Genomic DNA, 9,849 nt, shown 5'->3' on the forward strand with positions numbered 1-9,849 from the left:
TTGGTAGTATATCGAAATATACCTTAATCATGATTTGGCAGTACATCAAACTATACTTTAGTAAACAATAGCATATTAAACTATGCTTTGGTTTTGGAAATAACATAAGATAAGTTTTAGTGGCTTAATTGGAAAACATTTGCAGTCTATGCATTGGTTAATATAATATCACGTTGGTAGCATATCGAAATATGCCTTGGTAGTATACCGAAATATACCATAAATCGTGATTTGGCAATACATTCAAACCTTAGTGTCTCAAACTACACTTTATTGACTATAGATTTACCACGAAGGCAAAATCTATTTGGTTTAAACTTTGGTTTCTGACATTGCATACAACAGGAATGGGGTGTCAACCTATACCGCTATATCGTACTACCAATCGGCTTGATCATTGTTAATGAATGTATAAGTAAAAATACGAACCAACAAATAGTCTTACAAACTTTGAAATCAGTATTTAAGCTATAGATAACAGTTTCAATTCGTTAAAGGATATGTACTACGCATGTAAAAATCATATAGCTTGAAATCATAAAAATAGTGAATAGGCACATACGAATCACCCCAAAACATTTGAAAACGTAAAAATACGCATTAAAGCACACAAAGAATCCAATTAAGGACTTTGATTTTGCGCTTTAAACATACACAAGGATCTAATTATGAAGATAGGTAGATCCTATAAGGATTTGGAAGTTGTGTGGTGAAAATGTTTTGAAATCCATGTACTAGGTATGCCAGGTCAACATACGAAGTGAAGTGTTCATGAAATCAAGGTGCTAGATATGCTAAGTCAACATATGAAGCAAAAAGGATCCTTGAAATCAATGTGCTAGGCATGTTAAATCAACATACGAAGCAAAAATGTACTTGTATATTGTTATCAAAAGCCAGAATGTATTGTTATGCACATAGACATATAGCATAAGACCAATTAAGGTCTTATGAAAGTACCTTTAGATATCCAATCAAGGATTTGAAATGGTACTTCGAGTATCAGTTTAAGAGTTTGTAACTTGTACCTTGTACTTTGTTTCTTAAAGAAACGAGTACTTAGGATTTGTGTGGTGATCGTGAGCGATCATAGATGAAACTACAAGAGTAGTTTGATTTACAAGGAATATGGTTCCTTTGTGTTAGTATTGTAGGGGTATGTCACACATACGCGCAATCACATTGGTTTTGTAAATAAAATTGAAATAACAATTTATTTATGTACCAACTGAAATGTTTCAAGTGTCATAGATAACAACAAGGAAAATATAAAAGTTTAATTGTTCACTACTGCATTGTCATTTGCATTTGCCTCATTTATGTCAAATACTCGTCCACGTGTTGGATTTGCATTAACAAGTCTTGGGAGTGAGTAAGATCACCACAGTTGTAGCACGATCCAGGTGGATATTGTGCTTGAGCAGTAGCAGGATTTGCAACAGTTTGGTTTTGGATAGCAAGACGGCATGTATTGGCCAAATGTCCCAATCGTCCATAGTGGGTACATTTGTGACACGGTGTTTGATTTAGATGATGACGGTTGCATTTGTTGCACAAAGGTGCAGTGCCGGCATAAGTTTTCCTATCACGAGGCTGTGCTGGTTGGTTGGGGGCAACTTGATTATTCTGAGCAACTACAGCGAAGTTCTTTGAAGCCTTACACTTCTTTGACTTCTTGGAAGACTCAGTCTGCTTATCCATTGGTTTTTCTTGTGCAGTCTTGTCTGATGGTTTCTTGTCGCATTTTCGGAAAAGTTTACCCTTCCTGATCTGTGATTCAGTCAGGGTAGCAGATAGGTCAATGGCCTGTCTAACTGTGGTAGGGTTACTACAAGTAACAATGTCTTGAACTGGGTCAGGGAGGCCATCAATGTACTTTTCAATCGCCTTATGCAATGGCGTAACCATGGTAGGACATAACAGACTTAATTCCTTGTACGGTTCAGTGTAGGCTCGATGTTCACCACTGTCTTGTTTAAGGTCATCGAATTCCCTTTCCAATGCCCTGAGTTCATGACGAGGATAGAATTCCTTCATCATTAGAGCTCGAATCTCTTCCCAGGTTTGTTCCATTGCCACATCGGCATCCCTATCCCTTATTACATCGTTCCACCATGTGAGTGCTCTTTTTTGGAATACACTCGATGCAAACTCAACCTTTCACTCGTTTGGGCATTGTACATGACGAAACGTGCTTTCAAGACTCTCAAACCACTGTAGGAGCCCAGTAGCTCCTTCAGACCCAGTAAATGTAAGTGGTTTAGCTGAGTTGAACTATTTATAGTTGCACAGAGCAGGTGCATTGTTGTTATTGTTGTTTGCTTGATTTAACTGGGTTACTAGGTTTGGGAGTACAACAGCGATTTGCTGAGCGATTATGGTTGCCATAGCGGCATCCTGAGTTTGATCACGTCATGGAGGCATTCTAAAAGAGTAAAGAAACATGAGAGGAAACGAGTGAGATGATATTGGATAGTCAAAATAGAATGTTTAAAAATATCGACAAAGCATAAGGATTGCGATCATTTGTTCGTTACTTAAAACAAACAAACGACACAGTGACTAATCAAAGTAAATGGGTTCTTATAATGTATCGCGAAGATATGCTTTAGCCTATAGGTGAACACTCACCCCAAGAGTTCCTAAGTAAGAGCGACTGGTCCGATGATGTGGATTTGTACGAACACTCTAGCCTTAGACAGAAAACTCAGGGTATAGGCATCACCCTTCTGGAATGCACATGTTTACATTATTAAAGCCCAAACTTTGACGAGATTTTGAAAACACCAAAGGCTCAAAAGCCTAAAACAAACCATCTAAGGATGGATGATTTCTTGTGGAGTTTTTGGAAAATTTTTTACTAGAGAGAATGAATTGTGTTTCGTTTTTGTTAATCACCTAAGGATAGGTGATTGGTATTGTATTAAGAATCTAAATGCAAGAAAACTCGCGATAGGGTCCTAGGAAGGTTATAGACTAGGTCAAGAGCATTACTAATAACCTAATTCCCTATAACCATGAGCTCTGATACCAACTTTTTTATAACACCCCGACCGCGTAATACAACAAACCGCGGCAGAAACGTCGGGGAGTCATGTCACAGAATCATTGTTTCACAACACATGGTAATTGAAGCTTTGTTTTATTCCAATAATGGACTCATTATTTTAATACAAACCAGATAAACACAAATAATTGTCTTTCAAGTTTTAAAGTCACTAAGGCACGAGTCCATCCTATGTGTAGCATGCGTCAACAATCATCACATAGTAGAACCTGAAACATATGTGAAAATAAAACGTTAGAATAAAAATGCCTGTGAGTAACATAGGTTTTGTGAATTAGATTTATGGCTTTGGATAACATAAGAAAAAGATTTTATGTTTACAAAAATAGCCATGAATCCTTGTAAAAAGTTTTGTATCGAAAATGCTTTGTTTTGACAAAAAGGTCTGTAGTATATACAAAAATATACTTTGGTTTTGAAATAATCGGATAAGTAGTATATCAAAATATACTTTAGCAAGTATTCTTTGGTTTAGGAATGAAAACATCGGTAGAATATCAAATTATACTTTGGTTTGAAAATAGCATATTAAACTATGCTTTGGTTTTAGAAATAACATAGTCGGTAGTATATCAAACTATACTTTGGATTGAAAATAGCATATCAAACTATGCTTTGGTAGTATATCAAAATATACCTTAATCGTGATTTGGCAGTATATCAAACTATACTTTAGTAAACAATAGCATATTAAACTATGCTTTGGTTTTGGAAATAACATAAGATAAGTTTTAATGGCTTAATTGGAAAACATTTGTAGTCTGTGCATTGGCTAGTATAATATCACGTTGGTAGCATATCGAAATATGCCTTGGTAGTATACCGAAATATACCATAAATCGTGATTTGGCAATACATTCAAACATTAGTGTATCAAACTACACTTTGGTGACTATAGATTTACCACGAAGGCAAAATCTATTTGGTTTAAACTTCGGTTTCTGACATTCCATACAACAGGAATGTGGTGTCAACCTATAGCGCTATATCGTACCACCAATCGGCTTGATCATTGTTAATGAATGTATAAGTTAAAATACGAACCAACAAATAGTCTTACAAACTTTGAAAATCTGTATTTAAGCCATAGATAACAGTTTCAAATCGTTAAAGGATATGTACTACGCATGTAAAAATCATATAGCTTGAAATCATGAAAATAGTGAATAGGCACATATGAATCACCCCAAAACATTTGAAAACATAAAATAGGGGACTATGTACTCACTTGAGATTGCAAGGTATCCTCGATTAGGTGAACTAACAAAGCTCGGCAATCATGGAATCAAGTGGCACCTAGTATCGGATCGCTATGTTAATAATCGGGACCTAAATCGGGAGATCGGGTATAATGAGGTCTTATAAATCAAATGAGTGTTGGAACTCATAGGATATGGTTGAACAAAGCCTACATTCTGATTTTAAAACCTATCCTAAGTGCTTTTGACCCGTTATGACCCATTAAAGTAGTTTACGCTACTTTAACACGTCATTTGCGTGAATGCGCTTTCGGATGGTCTAACTAGTCCTATGATAAGTCTTATATGCCTAAACATGTTTAATAATGTTGCATAATCAGTTTAACTGTCAAAATTTAGGTTACATATGCTTAAGATGAAATTACAAGCAAAAAGGACATTTTGGTCATTTTCCTAAGGCATATAAACTACCTATCATACATGTGACACCTGGGTCACTGAGACCATCAAACAAATACCAAGCCAATGAAATATTGTATTTCATACTTGGGATCTGTATAAAAATGTGTATCTTTTGCACATATCAACTCTTGTTCGATTTCAAGCTCTAAATTGCTTTCTAGAAGGTTATACGCGCGCTGATGCGTAAATATAACCAGTTTAATGCAACAAACACTCCGGAATAGTGAAATAGGCTTAACATACCTTAAATAACCTTTACATAACTTAGAAATAAGTTTTGAAGGCTTTGGTATGGCAAAATCAAGTTAAATCGCTTACAGGGACTAAACTTGACAAACTGCGAAAGTATGCCAATTTGAACTGTAACGAACATTCCGGAACACACCTTAAATATCCTTTATATAGCTTAGAAATAGGCTTTGAGGGGTTCGGTGTGCTAAAATAAACTTTTGGATCATTCAGGGACTAAAAGTGTCAAAAAGCGCATAAGTTTACACTTTCACGCATAACTTACGTTCTGAATACATCCGGACATCCAAAAATTTATGTAAGCATCATAATATTATGCCTTAGTGTTTGGCAAGAGAAAAATCCACTCGTCGCATCATTTGAATTTTTTTTCGCGCTTATGCACATTCCGTCGTAATTAACCGAACATCCGCGATCGTACGACCAAACGAACCGACATCCGGCATATTTTTGAGCATGTTTCATGTCCACAATGTTTAAGCATCATTTTAGGGCCTCAAAGATGGCTTAACGTGCCTTAAACATGTCGGAAATGGCCATAAACCACAACAGGGACCTAAACTGTCATTTTTGAAAGTTGGTTGCAGATCAGACCACCCAGGCGGCCCGTGTAAGCCCAGGGTCACCCTTTACGCGGCTCGCGACAACCCTTCAGTTCAGCAAAGGTCGTTTTTCCAGCTGCTAACAGCCTTTCCACCCTCCAAAGGGCAATGCCCTTTGCAAATCTCTAGGGTTGGGGTCACATTATGATACCACAACTTTGCGACACTTGTACGGACGAGATTCGAGCACGTAAATCGATAAACGATCCTAACGGTCTTGCATATCCTATAAATACCCCCCATTCTTGCAAAAACCCACAAATCTGATCAAAGAGCTCTAAGTTGATGCCATTGCTTCATACTTGAGCTCCTTGATCAAGATTAGCTTTCGGGGACCCTTCGTAAGTGTTCTTTCGTTCTTTTATCGCTTTTCAAGTCCTAAAGTCAAACTTTGTTTGACTTTCTGCATTGACCAGTTTATGGTCAATGCGAAGTTCGTTTGAACTTCATAACGTGAGCGTGATCACGATGGTTATAGTCCCTAGTGACTATACCTACTTATTACCACGTTATCTAGGCTCAGTGACGAGTCGTAGTTTCGGCCAAAATGCGCATTCTTGCGTATTTCGTAACCAAACTACTCATAGGTATCAAAACTGTTTGTTTAGATACCAAACCTGTTTTCTAAACTTAGTTAAGCATGTTTTAACATGCTTAGCTCGTCACTTTTAGTTTAGTGCTTATATAGGGTCGTAAGGTAAGCGATCTAAACAATCGCTTATACTTTCGAACCCGACCCTTTTGGTCGATCATTAGGATCCGACCAAACGCATTAGGTGACTATAGTTGTATAGGGATAAACCTTCCGAGGTTATACCTTATGGTCACGACCACTACAAGAAAACCGGGTTTTTCGTACGCGCAAAAGCGTCCTAAAATGCTATTTTATAGGACCTTTCATTTAATAGAACCAACGGTAAAAGCGTTTCATGTAAAGGGGTCGTAATAAGTCACGGAACTAAAAAAGCGTCCTAACATCTCAAATAAGATTATGAAACCAATTTTATGGTCGCGTAATATGTCTTTAAACAACCAAAATAGTGTCCTAATGAAAACATATTAGGTCACTTTTACGATGTTCTAACATATGCTTACATACTTTTAATCTTTTGATACACTTACAAGCGTCCTTAGAAATTAATTGATAGGACCCTTATGATGTAACATTATAGCTAATTTAGTACCAAGAAAAGGATCCTAATATACCAAATAAGATTATGAAACCAATTTTATGGTCGCATGATATGTCTATAGAAAACTTAAATAGCGTCCTAAAAAGAACATATTAGGACACTTTTACATTGTTCTAATATGTGATTACCTACTTTTAATCTTTTGACACACATACAAGCGTCCTTAAAAATTAATTTATAGGACCCTTATGATGTAACGTTATAGCTACTTTAATATCAAGAAAATGGTCCTAATATCCCTAATAAGATTATTATAAAACCAATTTTATAAACAGATCATCAACATATAACATCTTAATAGTTATTGTATAACATCAACTAATAAAAGAATCATTATATTTCAAATAAGCATGTTCATAACAAAAACACTAACCATAAATAAGTTATAACATTATCTAACATAAAGTCTTAACATTTAACAAAGAAATTAAAAGCAATTAAAGAAATAAGAAGCAAAAAATCTTGAGTCATCATGCGTCCTCAATCCTCATGGACTACCTACAAATAAACCATCCATGTATAAGCATTAAGTTCCATGATATTAAAATTATTTGTATCACAAGTTTAACAAATACATACGAGATGAATGGATAGGGCCATGCGATGGATGCACCAATACAATCTTGAATTGTAGAAAATAAACCATATGGTCTTACCAAGTTTTCATCTTTTTTTATTGGTACTTGAACGTTTACCTCACACCATTATGGTCCAATCTCTGTACCACCAACTAGATCATTTGGGTCCAAGCTCTGGACCCTTCCTCTTGCTACAGTCTTGGTAGAGTTTAGAATGCTTTTGAGGAAAACTTCATCTCCGACCTAGATTTTAGTTTTCAACAAATATTTATTAAACTCTAGTTATAATAGTGCAAAAAATCATTTAAAAAAATTAATAAAGTTTTACACTAGCAGGCTAACATTTTTATAGAAAAACTAAGGAAAATTGGTTTTTAAAGATTTATAAAGAAAAATACCCATAAACATTGATGTGCGTTGGTTACATTGGGGAAATGTTGTGATGCAAGAGGTTGAACACTGGAACTACCCCTCGACCCTTCCATCTCTGATACTTGGGCTCGTAACTGGACAGGACCACAGTACTAGTAAGTTCTTCACATTGAGACTTCAATTGGATGTTTTCTCTATGACATGCCGAACGACTTGGTATTACACCCCAAACATCAGCAGCACGAACACCCAGGCCATACATAACCTCATAACCATTTCGATCATTACCCATTACTTATGAAAAAACATCATCTGGTCCAGGCTTATCGATCGAGCCCTCTGGAAGATTAGAACTAAGTTGTTGCATCTGTGCCTATATTAAACATAGTAACAAAAATAAGGTATGTATTTTTAACAACATCAAGAACACATAGAAAAAATATGTGTATGAATATATAAGCATATTACTTACTAGATATCAAAATGTCATGTAAAGAGTAGATAGAACTCAAATGATAAAATCATGCATGAATTTACTAATCTTCAACAAGTTACAAGAAAATAAATTTACCTAGAAGAAATGCACTAACATTCCAAGTCATTTAACTAGATAAGAGTGAAGGCAAAGATGAGGTAATATAATGAAAACATACCGCAATAGAAAAATACATATATGATATTAAACCCAATAAGAAGTTGCTACAGTAGCATAAGAGAATGAAACATTAAAAGTCTTCAAATATTCAAAAGTCAAAAGACTTTAAACCATGACAACAAAAGACTTGTTTTGATTAACAATAAATACAAAACTTCATTTATGTGCAACAACAAGAAATCAAGTAAGTAACCAAGTAAACATTGCCTTACTGTTTGAAAAAACAAAGACATTTTGTCAACCAGTAGTACTTCGTTTGCCAACAAAACCCATATATCAGCAACTTTATAGAACATGTATAACATTGCATATATCAAAGACATTGACTAATGACAAACCAGAAAAAACAAGAGACTGTGACTTATTATAGAACATGTATAACATTGCATATATCCAAGACATTGACTGATGACAAACCAGAAAAAACAAGAGACTGTGACTTAAAATTTTGTTGAAGCATTTTGTCGAGCAGTTAGTGTGCATCTTCAAACCTTTCATTTTTAAACAACTACCTTAATCACAAAAAAGATTGTAAAAACGACATCAGACGTTGGTTCAGGGCCTCAGGGGGCGACGGCTCGAGCATTGAGGCTGGTGTACGATGGTGGAAAACAAGTTCTAAAACCGGAACCTATTAGAGAAAGTATAATGATTCGAAGCTATATTAATATTTAACTAAACAAAATGAGCTAACATATAAATTAATCTAGGGTTTCAAAATTGGCGTCGTATCGTACCTCTTGTGTTACTTAGGTATCCGTACACCACCAACAGCCGCCAGCAAACACCTTCATACACGCCCATCGGATCACCACCTCTAACCTCCTCAAAGGCCGCCACAGTTATCGTCATCAATCTCCTCCGCTCCACCACCGGCAACATCCGACCATGACCACCATTCCGCCGATTGTTTATAGAGGTATAGAGCGGGGGGAGGGGGTTGACTGTTGCGACTGTTTATCAAGGTTAATGCTCAAAATTTAGGGTTTCTGTGTATTTGAATCGTAAAGAGGAAAGGGATGGGGGATATTTGCGTATGACTCTTGCATTTGTGTATTTGGCAGATTAGATATCTTTGGGAAATTGAAATTTTCAATTTTCGTAGGAGGGAATTAAATAAAACAATTATTTATTTTAACTAAACTTTGATTATTCATAATAATAATTATCTCTTACCATGATATATTTCAAAATTATATTTTATTTTTATAATAAGTATTCATACATCTCATATCTCATACCATGATATATTTCAAAATTATATTTTTTTTATAATAACTAGTCATAAATCTCTTCATGAGTAAGGGTGCAAACGAACTAAGCCTTATCAAGTCCGAACCGAGGCCGAACCTAAAACAAAGCTCGTTTATTTATCGAGTTCGTGCTCGAGCCTGGCATGTAAAGCTCGTCAGGCTCGTTGTGCCTTATCGAGTCTTAATGTAATATTATTTTTATTAATATTTAATAACATT

At 35.5% G+C, this 9,849-nt stretch overlaps 1 long non-coding RNA gene across 2 annotated transcripts; it reads right to left on the reverse strand.

Annotated features, from left to right (window-relative positions):
* Positions 1–7,091: 7,091 nt before the first annotated feature.
* LOC110877891 lies at positions 7,092–9,463 on the reverse strand. 2 transcript variants are annotated; one of them, XR_002557386.2, is made up of 4 exons: positions 9,115–9,463; positions 7,749–8,095; positions 7,352–7,593; positions 7,092–7,270 (listed from the first exon to the last, which is right to left on the reverse strand). It is a non-coding gene; the product is annotated as an uncharacterized LOC110877891 (long non-coding RNA). The 2 variants fall into 2 exon arrangements; XR_004872432.1 differs by having other exon boundaries at positions 7,468–7,593; positions 9,115–9,462.
* Positions 9,464–9,849: the final 386 nt, after the last annotated feature.

The sequence above is a fragment of the Helianthus annuus genome, chromosome 11, assembly GCF_002127325.2.
Source record: "Helianthus annuus cultivar XRQ/B chromosome 11, HanXRQr2.0-SUNRISE, whole genome shotgun sequence".
NCBI classification, from domain to species: Eukaryota; Viridiplantae; Streptophyta; class Magnoliopsida; order Asterales; family Asteraceae; genus Helianthus; species Helianthus annuus.